Consider the following 21,803-nt stretch of genomic DNA (forward strand, 5'->3'; position numbering starts at 1 on the left):
AACTTTAGATATAATGCAATAAGGCTAAAGTTGCAATTAGGTTGAAGAGATATTGGTACTGAACCTGAATTCCACATCAATTTGAAGTAACCAAACCAATAAAGAAGACATTGCATTCCATATACTTGGTTAGGTCTTTTTTTCTCTCTCTTAAAGCATCTATCAATTCATTTTAAATCACACTAAAGAGAGGCTATATACAATAGTATTTACAGAAAAGAATAATGTTTCAGTTTATTGAGTAATGTAAATTATAAGTGATGTGTATATAGGTGTGCACCTTAATGTTTCATCACATATCTAAGAATTTTATGTCAGTGAATGTTATATCCACAGGGCATCTGTTTATGTTTTCGTTATGCCATATGTTGATCAAATAATGTGATAAGGCCCAAAAGATCAAGAATCATACTAAACCTCATATGTTTTCCTTATATGTTTAAAAATTGCATTTTTGCAAACTCCAGTTAGGTAAAACACTCTGGGTATTATTTTATTTTCTCTCCAACCTACTGTCCTTTTAACTTTTTAGATCCAAAGCTGTGGAGTTGAAAATTCCCCCTTTTTTGACTTCTGGATATGCAAATCAGGAACTGGAATGCTCAGTTCAGGGATGAACAACTCTTTGAAACATTATTTTAAAGGTGAAAATATGTATCTTATTTTTGTTGACCTTCCCAGCATCACTTAGGTGCTTAAAAAAAAAATCTTCACAATTTCCCTTCTAGTGTCATGTGATGCATTGGGCAAAATGTTGGGCTCCAAAGGGAAAAAATGTAAGTTCAAATTCCTGCTCACACATGAGACTCACTATGCTTCCTTTGTAAGTCCTCTTTTATATCCTAGCCCATACAGAGGTAAAGATCAGAGGTGGCTGTGCACAGGTGATCAAAGAAACAAAGACGAATAGATGTGAAGATCAGAAATGAAAGAAGACCCCTCCCCCCTGCAAAACAAATTCATCTGGATGCAAGGATTATTATCCTCAATATTTCCAAAGCATATACATCATCTTAGAAGTTCGTCTATGAATATTACCTTGCACACCCACTATTTCCCCAGCTGACGTTCTGCCCCTTCTTTTTCTTCCTCATCTTCAGGTATACAGAGGAGGCTTCCACTATCTATTATTTCCAGGACCACAGCCAATGAAATCTCATTTCCATCAGACAACAAGCATTTTTCCCATTGCAATTCAGGTCAGGGGACTAGTAAAGCAAACAGAATGAGGCCCATTAGAAGGTAAGAGAGCTGAATACACAGCCCTGTCAGATGTAGGGATCAAAATGGCTCACAACAGAAATGCTTTACAAACATAGCTTAACTGCACCTGTGAGGCATGGTGACAAAACAAAAAAAAGTAAACTATTGAAGCAAGAGACCCAGTATTTCTCAGAATGCCTGAAGAGAACATTAATTCTGTGTTTACAGTCAGCTTCCTTCCTTCCTTCCTTCCTTCCTTCCTTTCTCTCTCTCTCTCTTTCTTTCTTTCTTTGGTATATAGGAGTATCCAACAATAAGGAACTTTACTCATCTGAAAGAATCATCTCCCTCTTTTTCCACAGCAAACTATAAAATGGCAAAATGACAAAACCTTCTGCAGCATCTGCACAGGCATATATATGTTGTCCCACACAGATGGATCTGTGCCACACAGTTTGTGATTCAAACTCATCAAAAACCAGACCTTCTGCTTCAAAAGCCATACTGAGAACCTATCAAAACCAGCAACACACACTTTCCTGCCCCCTCCCTCTGTTGCAAGAATGGTCACTAATTTAAAATTCAACTTCTGTTTAGAATTGGCTTTCAAGCAGCTCTTCCTTCTGATTTTCAGCTTTGTTTCAGTGTCTGTTGATGACATTTAGCCCAACATGTCCATAATAAAACAGCAATTTTTGACAAACCCTTATCATTGCTCTTTTGAAGACAAAACAGGTTATTTCAAAACACTGAAATTATTGGACAGATTCAAGAGAGCATTTGTGAAGCAAAGCTAATTACGTAGAGATTTCTGCATCTTTTAGTGATATAGCCAAACCTAAATATTAAGCAGCTAATTTCAGCAAAAAAATTAGTAATAACAACTACATTATATTTACCAATTATTTTTAGGATTCACTTTGAAAGATAATATTTAGAACATGAATTTATTATAGCTCAATGGACTAGCAATTTTCTTTATATGCCTAAATTACTTGATGGGCTTCAAATATCCCAGAAGCAATGAGAAACTACTAGAAAGAAGCAGCAGCAGCAGCAAAAAAAAACCTTGACAAAATTATGATTTAAAAAAATAGTTTTAATCTGTACCCCACAGATGCAATGAAAAGGAGAAGTGGACTGAACCAGAACTAAATCTGAACGGAATTCATTCTAGCTGTACTGTAATATACTAGGCTATCAATTGTTGTCATAATAACACCTGACTGTATATGTTTATTATTGATACATATATAAATTATACAGGTATTTCAAGCAATGATGATTGTTACATGATTCTTCTTACTAATACTGTATAAGAGATCAGGGCCCCTGCTTCTCTTCTGTGAGAAATAACTATATGTACAGTGAAAAATTCAGAAAGGAAAAAGAAAAAAGTGCATTTAAAATTAATCTTGGGCTTCATTACTAAACAGGAAATATACATCTCAAGAATTCTGCATCTATCACCAAGAAACAAACTTCTGGCCTTTCATGAGTGGTTTTTTTATTTTTATTTTTTTTGTTTTTTGGCTTTTCAGATTTGTAGTAATCATTCCTGAAAAAAAAAGGAAGGAAGCAATCTGAGGGGATTTCCATATGGAATTGCTGCCAATCACATACCCTTTTGCCCTCTTTTCAAATCCTGCAATCTCTCTGCTGCCATATTTATGCCATACCTTCGGTATACAGGTTCAAACGATGCCGTTTTCAGGAACAGCCATCCTTCTGTTAAGCTATAGCAAGAATATTCTCTCTCCTCACTAATTTCTAACAGTTTTTATAAAACCATGAAAGCATTTTCAAACACACACAGACACAGACAGAAGAAGGTCTTTTACAGCACAATATGACTACAGACAATATGTCTGCAACCCTGTCTACACACACATTCAATAAAGCAAGAACTGAGAACCAAATCTAAGCCAGCCAATGTAATGCACTCAGTGTAAGCTACATCAGTCTTTGCCTCTGGTTATTGAATCACCAGACCTGCAAGAGTTTAATCTGGAACACTTGATTTCTCTCATATAAGCAAGAGCTGAAGCTCCATTTTTTATTCTCTTGTATGTCCTTTGACATCACTCCTCTAGCTTGTCTCAAACAAGCCAAATCCTGCACTTTTTCTCAGATATAAACTTTGTCATCTCCTATAAGCCCTTCTCCTTCTCAAAAAGATGCTGTCAGGGGTAGGAGAGCAGGCCCGCATGAATACCCCATGATTTGTAAAACAATTCTGCTTTTGTCATTTGCAAAACAGGCATACAATGGGTCTTTTAAGATACAGAGAGGAGTACATGGAAATAAAACCATTCAAGCAATTGACCAAACCTCCCCCCCAAAATAAATAAAATACACATCATTAAGAAGTGTCCACAGTACCACCTTGTGGAATCTTCTTGCAAGAACAACACCTGCTTGTTTCTACTAAAATAAAAAAAAAGTTATTCCACCCCCGCTTCCTGATTTAGTAGAATGAAAATTACCACAGCATCAGAAAAGGAAAAGTTGGTTTATTATTTGTCTTCGGAATGAAAACACGACACAGGCCAGCAAGAGAGGTGACTGATTTGGCTTTATTTATTTCCCTCCTTTAAAAAAAAATACTCTCATGGTCCTGAACAGAGAGGATCAGACTTAAGGATCTACTGCTTCTCCCCTCCAAAAGATCTTTCAAGCGCAAGGGAATCCACCCAACCAATGCCTGTAAATCTCCAGTAATCAGGCCACAAGCTAGGTACAAAAATTATGGTGAAGGATAAGAAATCCAGGTCTTTTCAACATACTATCCATATTGAGCTGATAACCAACAGCCTGAAGTGGATAAGGGTTACATCTCAGGCTTCTTGTCTTCTGGCTCAACTTAACCCTGAGGCAATAGCCTATCTAACAGGACCACTAACTGTTGCTGCAGAGGGAACTGGTGGGGAGTGGGGAGTTACTGGCTCCACTTCACCACACTCCTGGGTTACAGTTGCTGTCGAGGCAGCCCTGATCACCTGGCAAAAGGGGGCTGGGGGTCGAAAGAAGCAACTGGAAAAGGCAACTGAGCTCAACCACCATCACCACCATTTGGTCACAAAGTGGAGGCATTGAAAGAACAGCCAAAGGAGGTTCCGGATTGCTTGCCAGCTGACAAGGGAAGCTCAGAGAGTTTAATCCGAGAAGCTGGACCTGGGAAGGGGGAGGGAGTCGCTGCTGCCGAAAACCCTTGGAGTGCCTGCCAAGGAGGAGCAAGCCTGTGGAGGAGACCTGTCTGCATCAAGAACTTCCAAGCGTCTGCAGTGGTGTGATGGGGGAGAGGGAGGGAGATCTGCCTTCGCCCTCTCCCCCCCCCCCGCCCCACTTCAATGCACCCATGGCTCTTCTTTCCTTGAAATTTCACACGTGTGTGTGTGAGAGAGAAAGAGAGCTCCCCCCACCCCACCCTAGGCTGGTAAAGAGGGGGCGAGGAGAGGCGGAAGAGGAGAAGGCGGCGGCGGCAGCTCAGCAAGCAGAAAGACGTGGGAGAGAGGAGCCGAACAAGTTAGGCACAGAGCTTGTGACCCCCTTCATGGGTGGCTGCGGAAGGGACAGATCATCATTCACGACGCCCTGCAGAGTAAAAGGGGGGGGGGGTGTTCTAGGAAAATGAAGGCAGCTGCAGTGCAGAGACGGAGGGCGAGGAAGAAGGGATCCATGGCAAGCCCTGGATGCTGGGATGCTGCGAGGGGGCCAGAAACGATCCGTTCTCGCTTTCCTAACTTTCCACTGGGAAGCCAAATGTTGGCAGCTTTGGTAAGCCACCCGAGGCAGCAGAGGGGTCTATCTTCCATCTCTCTCTCTCTCTCACACACACACACACACACACACACACACTCACTCCCTCTCTCTCTCTCTCTCTCTCTCTCTCTCTCACACACACACACACACACACACACACACACACACAGTCTCTCTCTCTCTCTCTCTCTCTCACACACACACACACACACACAGAGAGACGTACACAGGCGTAGAGGTTTCTCTGATCAGCCCCATCTCCCCTGCCAAAGGGCAGGATCCGGCTGCCTTCCCTGGCCAGCAGAGTCCGGCCTCGATCGCCTTACCCGCCACTCGCCCACCCCACTTTTCCCCCCTTGGATGCCGTTTGGTCCCCCAGAGCAAAGGAGGATAAACAAGAGCGGCTCCCATCCAAACCCGCCCGCCTCTCAAAACACTCCCGCACGTTAACCCGGCGATGATGAATTTGATTGAACGCCCAACAACAGGCAGCCTCCGGAAAGAAGCCAGGGAAGAAAAGCGTCGTGCTTCCAGAGAGCTCCCACAATAAATAAATAAATAAATAAATAAATAAATAAATAAATAAATAAATAAATAACCCTCCACTCGATCCTTACAATTCCTTTCCAGGGGAAAAGGAAGGGGGGACAGGCGCCTCGAACCTGCCTGCGCCGCGATCTTGCCAACCCTTTCTCCACGTCGCCCCCAAATTCCCAAAATCGCAGCCCACGAGGTCGTGCCCTCTCGCCCAAATTCGGATCCGCCGGATTTGCGGGCAACGATGGCAACGCTCCCTCGCTCTTTCTCCCCCCCCCCCGCCAAACTACTGCAGAGATTTCAGAGCCCCCCCCCCCGGGCCTCCGTCCCTCCAAACAACTCCAGGGTCTCTCTCTCTCTCTCTCCCTCCCTCCATCCACCACACTCTTCTGTTTATTTGTCCGTCAGGCAAAAGAGCTACTTTGTAAACATCTCACACAGAGCCCCGGAGTTGTTCGAAATAGCTGACTGCAGCGAAGTCTCCACCACTACCCCCACACCCGCCCCCCTCCCCAAAAAAAAAGCCACCCCTCAATCCATTTCCAGCACTGGTCCAAAGAGAGAGGGAAGGAGAGACCTGCCTCTGTGCGTCTCTATGCACATCTATTGATGGGAAGGGAAATAGTCTGTAATGTTGCGCGGCGTGGGGGGGGGGGGAGGAAGAGAAGCGATCTCTTCTTCCTCCTCCTCCCTCTCCCCCCCCCCCGGCGCAGGGATGACTGCAGCAAAGCAGTTCCTCTCCGGAGTACCAGCTCCAACCCCGCGGGGTGGGGGCTGGGGGACGAGAGAAGGAAAGACTTCTCGATCCTTACCTACCTTTGCTGGGCAAGCCGCAGCTTGGGGACAGGCTGGGCTTCTTTCCAGCCGATGTCTTCCCGTCGAAATGTAGGAGGAGAAGGGGCGGCAGGGGCGGCGGGGGTGAGGGCCCCCCCCAGAAAAAAAACCACGATCACACAGCAAGGTCTCCCAGAATCCAGCGCCTCGCCTTCTTGTCGGGCGAAATCCAGCACGATTCTTCTTTTAATGTTCGGTTCGGCTCCCGGTCCAAAGGAATGCAACAGCTCCCCCCCCTCCAAAAAAAATAATAGTAATAAAAAAAATCACACACTGACCCAGCAGCCAGGAATGGAGGAGGAAAAGGGGAGGGGGGCCCTGTCGGGCAAGCGCCCCAAACCACCAACAACCAAAACAAACCGAAATGACGAGGGGGGGGGAAGAAAGGGTGAGAGAAAACACCCCACCCCGGCAGCCACCCTCGGTGGGGATCGAACCCGGCGCCTTGCGGTGATCAATGACCTACATTCAAGAGGAGAAAAACCGCGACGACCAGGGGAAGAAGCCGGAGAGTTGGCGATCGAGCGAGGGGGGGTGGGGGGGGAGAAAAAGCTCGGATTTGCCTATTGCGGGGTGACAGCGACGGCGAGCGCGGGCAGGCAGGCGGGCGGGCGGACGACTGATCGGCAAGCCGGGGCGAGCTTGAAGAGGCAGCGGCGTCCGGGCTCTACCAGGCTCTCTCGCTCTCGCTCTCCGCCTGCTATTGGACCAAACGGAATGGAATTTACAAAGCCGGCAGCCAATAGATCTCCGCAGCCGGTCCCATCGCTACGGGAGCCGCGTCTCCGCCGCCGCCGCCGCCGCCGAGCCGAGCGAAGGAGCCGCGCAGCCGAGGGCCAACCCGCGGGAAGCGGGCGATCCCGGGTGGCTGGGCGCGGGGGGGGGGGCGGGAACAGGTGGTGGGCGCGGGACACCGGCAGGGATGCGAGAGGCGGCAGCGCAGGAAAGACGGGGGCGCGCGCGCGCGCCAGCCGCCTCCCCCGCCTTCCTCCGCCCCTCGCCACAACCTCGGGTAAGTCCCTGCCTCTTTCGGATCTAGCGCCTCTCGTCCTCGACACACGCACACGCACACGCGCGCACAGAGAGAGAGAGAGAGAGAGAGAGAATTAAACCTTGCCCGCCCGCGGCTCTTTCGACAAGCGCCTTTCCCATCGCATCCCGGTGTAGCTGTCAGGGATTCACAAACTTAGCCCCACGGAGTAACTTTTTTTCTGTCAGCTTTCTGGAATTTATATATAAAGTCGGCCATATGTAAAGTACACACACACACACCATTTCTCTCTTTGTGTCACTCACTCACTCATTCACTCTCTCACTCACTCACACACACACAGACACTCCATTTCTCTCACTCACTCACTCACTCACTCACTCATAGACACACACCCCTTATATGACTGAGACGGACTATCAGAAAGACAAACAAGTGGGCCGGTCTTATCAAGCCTGAACAATAATGCTGGGAAAGGTGAAAGGTGGCAAGAAAAGAGGAAGACCAAATACGAAGTGGACTAACTCTCTAAAGGAAGCCACAGGCTTGAGTTTACAAGAGCTGAGCAGAGCATTTGAAGACAGGACATGCTGGAGAGTGCTCATTCATAGGGTCACCATGAGTCGGAGAAGAATCATCATAATGTGTGTGTGGGGGGGGGAGTTATTCATATGACCATTGATTAGAATCCACTACTCTACCCCATACTTTTCTCATGCAGAAAAATATCCTGATTCCATGTGCGCTTTTAAGGGGGGGAGAAGCCCTATACTGTACTAATTAATTCCCCTTATTTAACACTTCGGCTGGTAATGGGTTACAAGTGTAGTTGTTGTTACTGTTATACTTCATACAGTTATACTGTTATATACTTATACTGTACTGCTTCCGCGACTAAGGTGGCTAAACAGGGCCCTTAGTCTTCCCCAGTTTATCAAGCAGCCGTCTGATATTGTTCTGAATAGATGGGTTTTACTGTAGGTGAGTCCTTTAGTCCTGGATGTCTGGAAACTCTTCTGTTTTTTCCCCTCCAACCCCTCCAACACCAACTCTTCTTGGAACAGGATGGGAGCTAACAAGAGGAAGGCAGAAACTGGTTGTGCAGTTTGCTGTGAGGTTCATGGCCCCTCAAGGTACGTCAGGTTGCTTGAGAGGTTTGCCGCTCGCGTGGTTGCTCATCTTGTTTGCTTACAAAAATACCACCTGAGTGAAAGGCTTTGGATGTTCTTTCCCTTGTGTGGGAGCAAAAGCAGCTGTAGCTGGCATCACCTTCCATGTGGCTAAGAGCACATCACATTGCACTTGGCAGTGCCAAGGAAAACAAGGTCATTATGAGTCTCACATAAAGACATTCTACTTCCTTTCTAGGCCCCCAGTGCACAGGATGTTGATGACCCTCTGTGAGGATTTTTTTTTAAAGGTGCAACTGATTCAGTACACAGACCATCTTGATACATTGCCCATGGGGGAAGAACAGATCATGTCCCATATTTCTGAAGTTATGATACAAATTGTACCCACATGCTCTTCCTCTCAGAAAGTGGGCATACAGTATGTATATATGTCATAGAGTGTGCTTCCTTCCATGATATCCTGCTTGTAGACTTATAGTAAGGATCTTGGTTGGCTGCTGTGGGAATGCAAGGCCAAAGGGACCTTTCATCTAATCAGTCGGGAAACAAGAGGAGAGCCACTTCCATGATCGAGAAGATCTGAAGTTCTGTCCCCAATGTCTGCCGCTAAGGGTAGAAAAGAAGTCCTAGAGAGGGCTTCCATACAGCATTGAGAGGACTGGGTTAGATGTTTTGACTCAGTGGCCAAAATCCTCTTGTATGGCTACACAAATGGCGTAACTTTGGGAGGCAAACTGCCACAGGTTTCGAAATCAACATAAACATCATCAGTTGCACACTGAGCCATACAGTTCAAATCCATGGTGATGTATTTTTTTTATTTGGGCCAATTTGTCTCCAAAATTTATGCCATGTGTGTATGCCAGCATAACTAGGCAAGAGAATTTTGGCCAACATAAAGCAGAGTCTGCTGTTCCCGTGTCAGGCAGAAGGTGAAGACTTGGTTGGATTGATATTTGTAGAAAATCCCATGAACTCAGGGCCGGTCAGAGGGAATATTACTGGGCTAGAAAAACAAATAGTGTGGGTTGGTCATAAAGCTGCCTAAATGCTCAACAAAGTTACTTTTTAAAATCCTACCGTAGCTTCCAGAGTCCCTTGCCTAGTTCAAAATATAACTTTCCAAACTCTAGCCTGTGTTATATATTCTTCTTCATTTAAGTACATTTATACCTTACCTTTTCAGAAAATGCTTCAAGGAGGGTAATAAAAGATTTAATTGTAATGTCTCATTACAAATAAACTTGCACAACATTACACAGAATAAAACAGTAGTAAAAAATAACCAGTGGCACAACATGGGGTCGTAGGCAGAATAAAAATACAGCAGCAATTTCTTTCCGAGTAAAGGCTGGGCCTACCTGCCACTCTGCCAAGGTAGGTCTGGGACTGCCCATCAATTTGGACAACTCACTGGGAACTGAAAAGAAATAAGCAGAATAAATATCAGAAAACAATATATTTTCCCTCTTTCATACAGTCTTCTGTAGTTTTTGGTGCTGGAATACATGACCATCTGTCTGGGTCGTAAAACATTAAAAAGGAAAGGGCAGCCCTCCAAGATACAGAACAGCAATTAGTGGTGGAAATAGTTCAATGGCACGGTGTTTTCCTCTACATAATACTTCTTCCACCAACTTCAGATGACGATGCAGTTGAGGGAGAGCTGACTCTTGTTTTATTTGGACCAAGCCACTCCTCATGGTCCCTTTGTGCCCCAAATTCTGTTCTATGACCGTTACTAGAAGCTCAACACATAATGAAACTAAGAAGGAATGCTATTTTATGTTTGTTTAACATCTCCTATTTTGTTTGTCGGCTTCTTTGTTTGGTTTGGCATGGTTTATTAGCATAATTATGATTTCTGTCAATACCTGGTTTATGTGAGAAACATGTTTGGTCTGCCTTGGTTGCAATTTTTAAAGTAGCCATGTTAGTCTGTCTTGGCATGCTAGTGAAGATAAGAAAGAAAAAAACAAAAAGGAAAAGCAAAATACTACAACACTTCAACAATGAAATTCTAAAGACTTCAAAGACTAATGAAAGATTTATTTCAATGTGAATGCTCGTGGATCAAAATCCACTGTCTGTTTAAAGAAAAGGATTTTGATCCCTGAAAGCACACACTGAAATAAATCTGTTAGTCTTTAAAGTGCTACATTATTTTGCCTTTTTAGTTTAATTTTCCTTTTCTTTCCATGCTTTATTTTTGCCAGGATGGTTCACCCTCGGATTACAAACATTGTCCAGTTATTATTTATTGCAGACAATTAATTATCCAACAGCATGACTGTTGTGAATTACAGTTGGCAGTTCTCAGGGGCTTAAGAAATTCTTGTGTCTCTAAAACCTGGGCACCCCTTGCCAACCATCCACAGTTGATGCCAGCATGTGTGTGTTTGTACGATGCTCACAATGGCACAACAGTCCCAAATGCACATGTCTGTCAACATCATGTTGCATTCCGTGTCCGGCCCTCCTGGGTTTTTGTTGTGTAGATGTTCAACACTTCCTACCTTTTAGACCAAAGCATGGAATGGTCCACCAGTATCATGACTCATGAGCCTTCTTGTTTCCCAAGGCCTGGCAGCAGCAGTGAAAGAACTCTCTGGTCCTTTCTGCTCTGCTGCTACGACATCACAAGGGCTCCATCCTTTGGGTACAGGTTTTGGCCCTGAAATCTTAGAGGAAGGGATGCTGTTGACCTGGCAAATCTGTTGGGTATGAAATTGAATTTGATATACTGTATGTCTTGGGATCAAATAATAATAATAAACGAGCCTTGCAGAAGCAAACTAGAACGTAAGAAACAGCAAATCGGAGATGGAATACAAGCATCCCAAATATATTTGACATCAATACTGAGATGCCAATACCCACTTAACTTTGATGGTGGTTCTTGAATTCAAGAGTCTTTGTTCTTTTTGCCAACAGGACCATATAGTCAGGCTTGTAAGAGCTGCAGGAAAAAGAGAAAGTCTGGATCTGAAACTTTCCCCATCAGGCACACCCACTGATAGTAAAAATGTCACCTGCTGAGTTTTTGCTTGTTAGGCACCACCACTTAGAAGATGCTACATGCAATGATGTTATCTATAACATGCTTTTTTTTTAACTTATGAAAGGCATAGTAACATTAATATTCTCTTTTTTAAAAGAATATTATAGCAATAACAGCTAAAGAAATATAACAGCCAGTTAATAATAATGTATCAACTGATGGGTTTGGATTCAAAACAGCTAACTGAGACAAACTTGTGACTCTCTGAAATGCTGAAATATTTGGTCCTCCTTCTCCTCCCCCCCCTGCTTTATTTGCCCTTTTGATGTTGCCAGACTAACTTGGCTACTTGTTTCAGAGCAACTAGCAACTTTGTCACTTTTTGTATGTAAGAAGCAATCTTTTTCTGACAACTGCTAAATTTATTGCTTTGGGAAGGTAATTTTGAAGATATTGTGAGATTTGGGGCTATTTTTGTATTGTCTTTTCTTTTTTATGTTAGTACCATGTTAATGAGTCACTGTTTAAATAAAAATCAATAAGCCAAATGCACCTGACATCTGCATTACTGTTTTCCAGAGAATTCTTCAACGTGCTGCCAATTACAGGTGATTTCAGGGCACACATGACTTGTTTACAATGCAATGAAGTTATATGCACTCAGAAATCAGCAAAGGAAGCCTTTAATCACCATCAGTGTGCACAGAAAAGCTGTGTGACAGGATTTCAGTCATTGTGACTATAAATGTACTTTCCTATATATTTTGGTGCGTTATATCCATTCACCACACTGTTATATCGCTCTGCAAATATATGTCCTAACATCCTTTAAAAATATTTCATAGAATTCCAGCACTGAGTACAATTAGAAGAGACCTCAAGTGTATATTTATTATTTCTGTTACGATATACGAGGGGGTGCTGATATTGAGCCTTTCCCAGAAAAAATTGAGCTAGCAATCTCTAACTGCCACACTATTCTACAAATTTCCCCAGGAAGTCAGTGCACTTGCGACATCTGTACTGCAGCTTCTGAAGTCCCTGCAAATAAAATTCTTCTGACTGCTGGTGTAACCACTCATTTGCAGCATTAGTTGCCTCCAGAACACTCCCAAATCAAAACACTCCTTGTAACGTGGCTGAGCCACTCTGAGGTCACCTCCTACTCAGGCCTCTCAGAATGCCCACCACGCCACTACACACTCTTGCTGCCACCAACCTTTCCTTTAAATCAAAAGGACAAGTGTTTCTTCAAACAAAATAAAGTGTTTATTGATTTGTACAAAATAAAAGGAGTAAATCACTGGTATAGAATCAAGTTGTCAATCACTGTTACTAGAACACTAACTCACACAGACTTTCCCTCACTGACACTCAGGCACGCAGGCCTCTTTCTCCCACACACTAGATCTCTCCAGATCTCACTCTCTAACTCTATCAAAACTCCCTCACACACACCTTCACCCCCCTTTTTATACCAGCTCCTCCACTTCAGTTCCACCCTCTGTCACACCATTGGCTGATGATTCACTGCCCAGCTGTGACGGACAGGTGAGGTCATGGCTACCCGTTACACTCCTTTAGGTGTTTTTTGAGTTTGGGGAACAGGTAATAGTCAGAAGGAGCCAGGTCAGGAGAACAGGGTGGATGGGGCATCACTTGAAAGCGTAAGGAGGTCAGTCTTGTCATTGTTTCATCTGCAGTGTGTGACAAGGTGTTGTCATGCAACAGGATGACACCTTTGGAGAGTTTCCTCGATGGTTTTTCTTGATGTTTTGCCTCAACTTCGTCAATAAAGCACAGTAATATTTTGCACTGATGGCTGAATCCTGTTGGAGGTAGTCCACCAGCAGGACTCCCTTCTTATAAAAAAAAAAACCACACAAAGAAAAACACAAAAAACCTGTTGCCATTTGCTTCTGCACCAACCTTTGCACTCAGAACTTCTTTGGCCTGGGGAACCACTGTGCCTCCACTCCTTAGACAGTTCCTTTGTCTCCGGATCATAACAGTAGATCCATGTCTCATCACCAATTAGCAATTTGCCCAGGAAATCTGACTCATTTCTTGCAAAATGTTCCAAAACAGCGACCAATGACTCCGCACGTTTCCTCTTTTCTTCGGTTATCAAAGTTTTGGGGATCCTCTTTGCTGCTAGCTTTCTCATTTCCAAGTCATTGTGGATAATAGCACCAACTCTCTCATGTGAAATTCTCAGATATATAGCAATACTTTTGGCTGATATTCGGCGGTCCTCCATTATGTCATGGATGGCTTTCACATTTGCAGGCACAGAGACAGAAATAGGCCTTCCACTGGGTTTCTCACTTTCAACACCAAAATGGCCAGTTTAAAAATTGACAATCCAAGGTTTAACTGTTGCATATGAAGGGCCACTGTCACCCATAGTTTGTGACATTTCATCATGGATCTGCTTTCCACCTGTCCCTTGGAGAAACAGGAACTTAATTATGGTCCTAAGCTCTTCCACACTGGACTTTTCTGGAGGTGCCGCCATGTTCACTTTGGACTGGAAAATGAAAATTAAGTTAAAATCATAGGTAGTTGATTTTTGCATGGTTGAATACAGTGGTGCCCCGCATAGTGACGTTAATCCGTTCCAGATTAATCATCGCTATCCAGAAACATCGCAATGCGGGTGGGAAAACCCCAAAGAAACACATTAAACTTCGTTTTATTTTATTTTATTTTATTTTATTTTATTTATTTGATTTTTACCCCGCCCCTCTAGACCATGCGTTCCTATGGGGCGAAAACTCACCATTATGCGAAGATCCTCCATAGCGCCGCCATTTTCGCCACCTCGGTAAGTGAGGAAATCATGCGAAAATGGTTGCGGTGGCCATTTTGGGCACCCGGTGGCCATTTTGGAACCGCCAATCAGCTGTTTTAGAAACATCACAATACGAAGATCGGTAAGCGAAACGCTTACCAATCATCGCAATGCGATGTTTTGCCCATTAAAACATCACAATGCGATCACATTAGCGATCTCAAAAAATAGATCGCTATGCGGATTCGTCATTAAAAGGTGCACTCGTTATGCGAGGCACCGCTGTATAGACAAATTGGCCAATACACCCTGCAATTTATAGCTTCCTAGCTCAATTTTTTGTGGGTAAGGCTCAAAACCTAGCACCACCCCCTCGTATATGCCATCAAGTTATATCTGACTTCTAACAAGCTTTATAGGGTTTTCCAGACATGTGAGATATTTACAGAATGCCATCGCTGCCAATGAGTTTTCATGGCCAAGCGGAGATTTGAACACATATTTCCTGAGTCCTAATTGGTCACCCAATCCACTACACCACACTTGTTCCCCTACATTTACAATTGTACAGCAACAAATGTGAAGTATAGAGTTCTGCATTTGTTTGCATGTAGTCCAAGTCCTTGCCCCCAAAGCAAGAATGCACAGTGCATTCTTGTTTTATATTGCTCGGACTCTAAGCCACCTAGAGTAGATTCATTTGAATCTAGATGGGTGGGATAAAAGCCGAATAAATAATAAATATATAAAGAATCTCTGGTGGATGATCATGCTACCTTTGTTTAAAAACCTCCAGCAAAGGGGAGTCTACTACCTTCCATGATAATCTTTTTCACCATGGTAAGTGGTTAGCACTTTTGAAATGCAGTAAGATCAATCCCAAGCCAATTTCCTCCCTGCAGACGCAAAAAAAAAAAAAAAAAAAAAAAAAAAAAAAAAACCTTGTGTGGCCTCTGGCTCCATCTAGTAGCCAGTTCTAGTAAATACATCATGGAAATATGTATAACTACAGTGGTGCCTCGACTTACAAATGTCTCGACATAGGACCATTTCGAGTTATGACCAGCTCCAGCCGCAAAATTTTGCTTCGACTTGCAACCGGAGCTTCAAGTTACAACCAGAAAAAGGCAGGGGAAAAAGGAGGGGAATTCAGATTGCTAACCATTGGTGGCGAAGAGGCTGCTTCTTTGTAGCTCTTTCACCTCAGCAGTTAGAGATTGTGCGATTGGAGGAGGCTTCGGACTGTCTGGCAAGGTAAGGTGCTGCTTTCTACTTTTTAAAAATTGTTCTGGATGGGTTTTGCAGCGTGATTTTGGGCTGGGTGGTGGGATTATGTTTCTATGCTTTGATGGGTCTTGCAGGGTTTGTTTGTTTGTTTGTTTGTTTGTCCCCCCCCATTTCCGATGAGTCTTGCAGGGTTTGTTTGCTTTCTGCTTTGCTTCTCCCTCCCCCCCATTTCTGATGGGTCATGCAGGGTTTGTTTGTTCTTTGTGGGTTTTTCCTCATTTCCAATGGGTCTTGCACAGTTTGTTTCCTTTCTGCTTTGCTTTTTTCACATTTCCAAAGGGTCTTGCATGGTTTGTTTGCTTTCTGCTTTGGTTGTTGTTGTTGTGTTTTTTTTTTTTGCATTTCCAATGGGTCTTTCATGGTTTGTTTGCTTTTCTTTTTTTCCTTTCAGCCGGAATGAATTAATCACGTTTCTAATGAGTCTTGCAGTGTTTTGTTTTGGGTTTTTTTTGGGGGGGGGTTGATTTCTTTTCTTTAGCTGGAATGGATTAATTGCATTGTTGTGTGCTACATTCATGTGTAAGTTCATGAAATTATTGGTAAAAGTTTATGGTAAATGTCAATGTGTTGTAAAGTGGAGGCACCGCTGTAAATATTTCTGGTTTGTTTGTTTTTTTAATTTAGGATTTTCAGACAGCAGATAAATAAGTGGATACTAATCCTGCAGATTGGGGGTGTGTGTGTCATACTATCTGCATATCTGCAGATATGCAGATGATACCACTCTGATGGCAGAAAGTGAGGAGGAACTAAAGAACCTTGTAATGAGGGTGAAAGAGGAGAGTGCAAAAAACGGTCTGAAACTCAACATCAAAAAAACTAAGATCATGGCCACTGGCCCCATCACCTCCTGCGAAATAGAAGGGGAAGATATGGAGGCAGTGACAAATTTTACTTTCTTGGGCTCCATAATCACTGCAGATGGAGACAGCAGCCACAAAATTAAAAGACGCCTGCTTCTTGGGAGGAAAGTGATGAAAAACCTTGACAGCATCTTAAAAAGCAGAGATATCACCTTGCCAACAAAAGTCCGAATAGTCAAAGCTATGGTTTTCCCTGTAGTGATGTATGGAAGTGAGAGCTAGACCATAAAGAAAGCTGACTGCCATAGAATTGATGTCTTTGAATTGTGGTGCTGGAGGAGACTCTTGAGAGTCTCCTGGACTGCAAAGAGAACAAACCTATCAATTGTAAAGGAAATCAACCCCGAGTGCTCACTGGAAGGACAGATCCTGAAGCTGAAGCTCCAATACTTTGGCCATCTCATGAGAAGAGAGGACTCCCTGGAAAAGACCTTGATGTTGGGAAAATGTGAAGGCAAGAGAAGAAGGGGACGACCGAGGACGAGATGGTTGGACAGTGTCATCGAGGCAACCAACATGAATCTGACACAACTCCGGGAGGCAGTGGAAGATAGAAGGGCCTGGCGTGCTCTGGTCCATGGGGTCACGAAGAGTCGGACACGACTAAACGACTAAACGTGTCATACTATATGCTTTAAAACATCATGTGTTATTGAATTATGTTATCTTAATATTGGTAATGCACCAAGGTATCAGACAGATGCTTCGCTACCAAAAAGATTATAAGCAGACTAATAAATCAGTTTTTCACTCAGTCCCAAATACTTCATACTGTATATTTATGGCTTGTGTGACATCACTTTCTGAATGGTAGTGAGTACAATAGAGTAGTAGACCATTTTGACTGCTGCCATTGGTGTTGTCAACATTCAGGCTGCCATTTGCTATAGAAAGCTTGGCATCCTTTTTCCTGCTGGGAACCCAGGTACAAAAGAGTAATGTGTAGCAATATTGGGCTATTGCCTGACTTTTTTAATCATGTGGACAGAAGCAGAATATCCCACATTCATAAACAAGAGGCTTATTTGAAGAATTGAATAACTTTATACGGCTAGGAATACTCTGAATTTACAAAAAAAAAATGAATATATCTCATCATATGAAAAATAATGGCAACAGAGGCAAGAAGGGGTTAAAATAAAGATAGTGATGTATAAAATTCCTCACCTTTCCTTTTTGTTCAGAGTGTAGGATAACCATCAGGAACTCTGTGTGTCAGAAGTGTTTGCGTATCTCCTCCCAGGTGAGTTGAGGACAAAACGGAAAGTGAAATAACAGCATCACTTTGAGAATAACCCAACACCACCTTTATCAAAACGTTCAGTCAGAGAGAGGATGTTTATTGGCAAATCTTCTGGAGACGAAAGAATCCAGTGATAAAATGTGAACCATTTATCTTCTCAGCTCTTCTAACATCCTGAGCATGTTGCTAGGCCAGATGTAGCTTCTATGCCTTTTGTTAGCGTGACGCTTGCCAAGAATAAGTTTTAGCACCATGTTGGGTGCAGATGGACTCCCATTATTACTATCAAGGCTATAAATGTGTTGCTTGGTTTCTTTTTTGGGGGGCGTTCATTTTTTTTTTGTAGTCATACAATTTTTGTGTGTGTGAACCAAACTGAGAGTAGAGATGCAAAGAATAATGACTAAATCTCTTGTTCTTGTCTATCTCAGCCCATGGAGACTGTATCAGAATCACTAGCCCTAGAAAGTTTTCTGGTGCAAAAATAAAAAATAAAAAATCTTTTTCTCCTTGTCAAGGTTTACGCATTTGGTGCAAAATGTGTCTGAACAAAACTTGTCACTTTTTGTTTCTGAAGCACAGCAAAGATGCACAGCAAATACGGAAGTACTTGCTCAGTGGTTGTTGCCAACCTTGAGTAAAACCAGGTGTTTTTGGACTGACGCTCTCAAAAATCCCAGCCAGCACAGCTGCTGGTGAAGGCTATTAGGAGAGGCAGCCCAAGAATACCTGGGTTACCAAAGGCTGGGAACCACTGGACTAGCTGATTGATCCATGCTTCTGATTTTTAGAAGTCCATGCAACAGCTATTATGGGTTTTCATTGTACAATTGGTCAAAAATCCATTCCCACAAATTCAGACATTCTCAAGACTGAAAGAGAAAATTTCACCCTCTCACGAATGAGGAGAGAGAAAATCTTGACATCCCTAACTTAGAGCAAAGTGACAAAAATAGATTAAAAATGAAAGCCATCTGTAAATTTTAGGATTAGAGACTCATGCTCCATTGCTGGAGGTTTTCGAGAAAAAATTGGATAGCTATCTCTCCGGGATGGTATGAGGTCCAGGAAGGTATGAGGTTTCCTGCCTTAGGCAGGGGGGTTGGACTAGAAGACCTTTAAGGTCCCTTCCAACCTTACGACAATTCTATGATTTTTATCTCTTCCTCCAATTCTGTGATTTCATCCTCAGTTTTCATTGGTGACAGCTTGTCAGATCATAGCAGAACTGTTGCGTCATTTACCTCATATTTCAAGTATATTTTCCTCATGGTCATGCTACAGTACTTGCACAGGAAACTGGTGCTAGGCTACCTGGGGAACATACCACAGACATTCTGAGAAAGGCTTTCTAACTTTATAGCCAAAATGCAGCAACACTTCTTGACAACCTAAAAGCAGCCCAACTGCCAAAAGTGTGACTCAGCCCCTCAGTCCCCGAGGCAGTGGAGTAGAGGAGATAGGAGGGTAGCCAAGCACCATACAAAGCAGGGGCAGGATCTATTCTTGATCATCTCAGAGTGATGGACTCAGATTACAGGAAGCCAGATTTGGACTGCATCTCAGGGAAAACGTCTTAACTGTTAGAGCAGTACAGTGGTGCCTTAATTTACGAACTTAATCTGTCCCAGATGTTCATAAGTCAAAAAGTTTGTAAGTCAAATCAGCATTTCCCATAGGAATGCACTGAAAACCGATTAATCCATTCTGGCTGTTTTTTTGTTCGTATGTAGAGGCACCATTTGTAAGTCAAAATCGGTTAATCCATCCTCTACCACTAGGGGGAGATTTTTTTAACTTGAGATGACTTAGGTTTTTAAAAAGGGCAGGAAAGGAGGGAGGGAGCGAACGAACACCTTTTAAACAGAACACCTTTAAAACCAAGCAGCTTCAAACCAAACCCAACACCTTTTAAACCAGTTTTTACATTTTAAAATTACAGTACCAGGCAGTCCAAAGCCCATTTCCTGCTTTCCCCATGTTTTTGTTCATAAATCAAAGCTCCGTTCACAAGTCAAAGCAAAATTTTGTGAATGGAGCTGTTCTTAAAATGTTCGTACGTCGGGGAGTTCGTAAGTCAAGGCACCACTGTACAACAATGGAACCAATTATCTTGGCAGGTGGTGAGCCTTAAAGAGAAAATTGGAAAACCATTCCTCAGATCTTCTTTGATTTGGATTTGGATTTTTGCTTTGAGCAAGGTGTTTGACTCAATGGCTTTTAGGCCCCGTCCAACCCAATTGTTCCATGATTCTATGAAATTGTGAAAGAAGACTGCTATTGCTACTGGAAGATCCCTGTGCAAGTGAAGGATGTTCAGAGGCAGTATGAGGGGGCTTTGCTTCAGCTACATTTATTAATCAGGACAAAGTAACCATAGTACAGTGGTGCATGGTGCATTATACAGCTGTATTTGCTACACTCATGTGGAGAAGCAATTATACAATTTGCAATAAATTATATATTTAAAAGAAACACCTCCTTGTCCCACCTGTCTAAAAATGACAGTATTCCAGATCAGCTCAGGCCTTCGGGTGGATTCTCAGCACTCCTGTCGACTAGTAGCCGCATGAAATTAAATTCTTATTTAATGTCAATCCACTGAAAAACACCATTTGTCAATAGACCCATAAAAAGCACTGCAGACGATGACAGAGCTAGAAATTGGGGGGGGGGGACAAATCTTTGCTGCACCTGCTGCTTTTCTAAGATAGCTTACGTAAATATAACTGAAAACGAGGCATATCAGTGTTTCAGGCAGGATTATTTATTGATATATTCCTATTTAAGTCAACAAGCTCAGTCAATCCAAAGTGAAACAGACGTCCCATAGGCTTACCAAATCTTCTGATTTTTAGGACATTAAAGCACGCTTGCATGATTTTAATCCACCACATATTTCAGGACTGTTGGGAAATGTTTTTTCCCCCTAAGAAGTGATATAAAGGAAACATGATAGGCGGTGGCCAACCTATTTACATTTTCTAGAACCCATTGCATAAATGTACGGTATATTTACGCACCCAAATATAATCAGTATCAGAATGAGCCTCTTCATTCGCTGTAGCTTTGCTCAGGGCTCTTGGAAGGTGGTTCTTCTTCATCTGAGAATATTGACATGGCTCCAAGTAGCCTGTCTGTTTCAGTCAGGTATAGAGAGGAAACCAACAGATATGGGCCAGTCTCGGAGTCCTGTATTGTAGGGGAACCAGTTGCCCCTTTTGTGGAAAAAAAATCCTTGAATTTCTTTGTTTACCCTTAATTGGCTGCATAGTAAAATGTCCCACATGGCAGAGGAGGAAGAGGAGGGGATACTCTTAACACCAAGGTCTCTGGGATGCCTGCTCCATTTTGCCTTTGTCTCATCCTTATATGGCCAGCATATTCTGAAATATTTCAGAAAGTGGATGCATGTCCTTGTTCTAACCTGTTCATTTCATGATAGATTTTCTCCACATTTTAAGTATCAGGTAATCAGCAATGAATAATATATCCAATACTTTTGCAACTGTATATTTCCATGTCCAAGGAAAAGAGAATACCATCTCTTTCCACAACTTTGGCCATTAATTATCAGTTTAATGGAAATTAATTAAATTATTGTTCCTATATTGATCATGAGTTAAATATTCAACCTGTTTTGGATGAAGTTGCATGTACTCTTAAGAATCAGATGCTTGGTAATATTTCTGTACCCATCTTTGCCATTTGAGTCACAGATGGTCGCTAAGAGTGCTTTGTACCATGCTAGGCTCCACCAACTGTATCCCTTCATGGAGAATTCAGACATAGTGTACCCAGTGTTGTTTATGCCTTAGCAACATCCAGACAGAATTGTGATGAGATGGGTTTTTAAGTTAAAATCTTTTAAAGGCATATGGGTTTTGTAATTAAGAAATAAGCCAGAGAGGTTCCATTTTGTTTCTTTGTATATAATATCTGTGCTATGCTGACAAGTTGTTTTCTAGGCGAGCAGAGAGCATGTTATTCTGAAGGCCTGAGAAGGACTCTGTGTGATAAGATAGATGGAATTTGTTGTGACTCTTTGAGACACCACCGTAACCCAAATAACATCTGGTGTGTATGAGAAAGAATTCATGTGATGTAACAGGACTGTTTGCCTAGTAACGAACTCTGATTGGATGACATCGTGGG

The 21,803-nt window shown here is 43.0% G+C and overlaps 1 protein-coding gene and 1 long non-coding RNA gene across 9 annotated transcripts in view; one reads left to right on the plus strand and one right to left on the minus strand.

Annotated features, from left to right (window-relative positions):
• Positions 1-6,918, minus strand: part of NLGN4X (neuroligin 4 X-linked) — a 223,921-nt gene extending 217,003 nt beyond the window's left edge. For 2 of the 5 annotated variants that reach the window (XM_078390362.1, XM_078390361.1), the window contains exon 1: positions 6,803-6,918. The gene's annotated coding sequence lies outside the window, so the exon portion shown is untranslated. Of the gene's footprint in view, positions 1-6,314; positions 6,451-6,802 lie in introns of those variants that run through there. The other 3 variants (XM_020786979.3, XM_020786978.3, XM_078390360.1) reach the window with 2 other exon arrangements.
• Positions 6,919-7,234: 316 nt separating this feature from the next.
• Positions 7,235-21,803, plus strand: part of LOC144588156 (uncharacterized) — a 45,695-nt gene continuing 31,126 nt past the window's right edge. For all 4 annotated transcript variants that reach the window (XR_013543528.1, XR_013543530.1, XR_013543529.1 and 1 more), the window contains exons 1-2: positions 7,235-7,348; positions 8,392-8,460. This is a non-coding gene — a long non-coding RNA (uncharacterized LOC144588156). The remainder of the gene's footprint in view (positions 7,349-8,391; positions 8,461-21,803) is intronic.

The sequence above is a fragment of the Pogona vitticeps genome, chromosome 3 (genome assembly GCF_051106095.1).
Source record: "Pogona vitticeps strain Pit_001003342236 chromosome 3, PviZW2.1, whole genome shotgun sequence".
Taxonomy (NCBI): domain Eukaryota; kingdom Metazoa; phylum Chordata; class Lepidosauria; order Squamata; family Agamidae; genus Pogona; species Pogona vitticeps.